General features: G+C 44.1%; 1 pseudogene; it reads left to right on the top strand.

Moving 5' to 3' along the window:
- The first annotated feature begins 287 nt into the window (after positions 1-287).
- On the top strand, positions 288-2,701 carry LOC132439760 (cytoskeleton-associated protein 2 pseudogene; annotated as a pseudogene).
- The last annotated feature ends 254 nt before the right edge of the window (positions 2,702-2,955 follow it).

Genomic DNA, 2,955 nt, shown 5'->3' with positions numbered 1-2,955 from the left:
CATGTAATTCGGTTCACTCACAGCCAGCAAACCCTGGAGTGAGGTTGCCTCCTTGTCCTGGTGATAAACCCATGGGACCTTTGACAAAAATGGATACTCAAAAGAGGAAGTTGGCCAACCCAAAGGAAGGCGCAGCAAAGAAATAGCAAGTGGAAACACCAGGAGCAAAATTCAAATCCAACGTAAATAGCGCAGTAATAGCTGACAGTGGGATGCTGACTGCCACTACCGCAGCGCCTCTAGATAGGCAGCCAGAGGAACTGAGTGAAGGTGACTTAGCCACATGAATGAGGAAAGGGAGGATAATATCCCAAAGAAATGGGCACCTTCAACACCTTCACTTGAGAGTGTGTGGTGGCGCTGGCTTGAGGGAGTCTGCGGCGGTCGAGCTGGAGACGCGTCCCCCTGTCCGGAGCTGTGAGAGCACCCCAGCCGTGCCCCAGGACCTGCAGCTGCCCCCGAGTCAGACGGCCCAGTCCACGTTCAGAGAGCAAAGAAGACAAAAACTCAAGGAGCATCTGTTAAAAAGAAAAACTTTTTTTGCATACAAACAGGAAAATCAGATATTATCCAGTGGTAGAGACAAAAGAGTGAAGACATCTGAAGGTCAGATCCAAGAAGAGACAAAAATTCTGAAACTTTATCAGCCATTTTTGCCTTAAGAGAATGTCAGTAGACCTACTGGGATCAAGAATAATATAACAATGGAAGAGAACTGTATTCCTTTAAGACCTTCTAATGAATTAACCAATTCAACTACAGCAATTGATACACCTAATTTTGAGGATAATAATCAAACTCTGCCATTGTTACCAATTAAAGATGACCCCCAAAGTCAACATATGACCTTAAGCCAAGCATTTCACCTTAAAAACAGTAAATAGAAACAAATGACTGCAGAGAAACCAAAGCAAGGTGCTAACATGCCCAAGAAACCTGTGCTTGGATCTTATCGCGGCCAAATTGTTCAGTCTAAGATTAATTCCTTTAGGAAACCTCTACAAGTCAAAGATGAGCTCTGCAACTATGAAGAGACTTTCAGCTACTGTCTCTAAAGCCACAAAGTCTCAGCCTGTAGACACCAGCAGCGTAACAGTGAAAAGTGATAGAGCCTCACATACGACGACTGCCGCTAAATTTGTGAGCACTACATCTCAGAGCAGTCAACTTGTGCGACCTTCTATTAGAAGTCACCACAGTAATAACCAGGACGCCATGAAACAAGGCATCAGTAGGATGTCTGCCAGTGTTACAGTTTGGAAAGGACCTCGAGAGAAAGAATTATTACAGTTAAACACAGCTTCGTCTATTATCAAAACCAGTTCTTCTCAGGACACAGAAAGAAATAAGACACTATCAAGAAGCATGACATCTGAAATGGTAGCCAGGCCTGCTTCGTCTTCTAATACTTAACTGAGAGAAAAGTCAAAAAGCATTGACCAGTGCAGATATACCACGGTGAAAGCAGCTATTGACAGTAGATGGACTCAGCGCAGAGAAACTGCGGAGGAGAGAAAGGCTCGTCTGAGTGAGTGGAAAGCTAGCAAAGGAAGAGTGATGAAAAGGCCTCCCAGCTCAGTGGTTACCCAGCCTGTGCCCGAAGCACGAAATGAAAAACCAGTTGGGTCCTTCTGGACTGCCACGGCTGAAGAAGACGAACAATGATTGTTGACTGAAAAAGTAAACAAGACATTTTCTGAATGCCTAAACCTGATTAATGAGGGATATCCAAAAGAAGAAGTATTGGTTACACTGAATGACCTGATTAAAAATATTCCAGATGCCAAAAATCTTGTTAAACATTGGATATGCCTGCTTGTACTGAACCACTTATGAGTCCTATTGAAAATATTACTGCAATCTATGAGAAGGCCATCCTGGCAGGAGCTCAGCCTATTGAAGAGATGCAACAGGCAACTGTTGACATTCTGACAATGAAGAGTCAAGAAAAAGTTAAATTTGGAGAAAATATTGGGGAGTCTTGTGCAACCAAGGAACAAATCCAAGAAGCCACCATTGATGATATAAGTGTTAATCTGGGGTCAGAAAAACCGGAAAGAGAAAATAAGCATCTTACGAATGTAGCATTTCAAAGTTGTGAAAAAAGAGCAAGATAGCAAAACAAAAAGTCCAACCAGTGATGTTAAAACCCGCAATACATTGGGCTTCCCTGGTGGCGCAGTGGTTGAGAGTCCGCCTGCCGATGCAGGAGACACGGGTTTGTGCCCCGGTCCGGGAAGATCCCACATGCCGCGGAGCGGCTGGGCCCGTGAGCCATGGCCGCTGAGCCTGCGCGTCCGGAGCCTGTGCTCCACAACGGGAGAGGCCCACAAAAAAAAAAAAAAAAACCGCAAAAAAAAACCAAACAAAGAAAACCCCTGCAATACAGAAATTAGGGCGGGTTGCTTAATTAAATATAATGTGTCTACTACTCCATACTTGCAAAGTGTGAAAAAGAAGATGCAGTTTGACAAAAGAAATTCTGCATTTAAACAGCTAAAGTTTCTCACACCAGTTAGACGTTTTCGATGTCTTCAAGAGAAGACTTCTAAATTGCCAGATATGTTAAAAGACCATTATCCTTGTGTGTCTTCACTGGAACAGTTAACAGTTGGAAAGTGAAACTGACGCTTTTGTGTGCTGCCCCAGCGCAGCCCTGTGCCGCATGTACTCGGAGACTGACAAGACAGAAGAGAAGTGAAGCTCTGAAAGGAGTGGGGTTGTATTATTCTGAGTTGGTTGGTTGGTTTGTTGTCGCTTTGCATGTCCCTTAGGTCAGGAGTTGCCAAGTACCTAAGTATTGACAGCAGTCAGCACTTACTCATGTCCACTCTATAGCAGGTGTTGCCTCCTGTGCGTCGGAAAGCTAAACCTACCTTGTCAATCTCAATAGACTGACTTTTTCTCTAAGACAGGTAAATTTTGTCAAGACAGAGTTAGCTTGCTTTATCACCC

The sequence above is a fragment of the Delphinus delphis genome, chromosome 16 (assembly GCF_949987515.2).
Source record: "Delphinus delphis chromosome 16, mDelDel1.2, whole genome shotgun sequence".
NCBI lineage: Eukaryota > Metazoa > Chordata > Mammalia > Artiodactyla > Delphinidae > Delphinus > Delphinus delphis.
The sequence above is the reverse complement of the archived record's forward strand: the minus strand, read 5'-3'. Positions and strand labels throughout refer to the sequence as shown.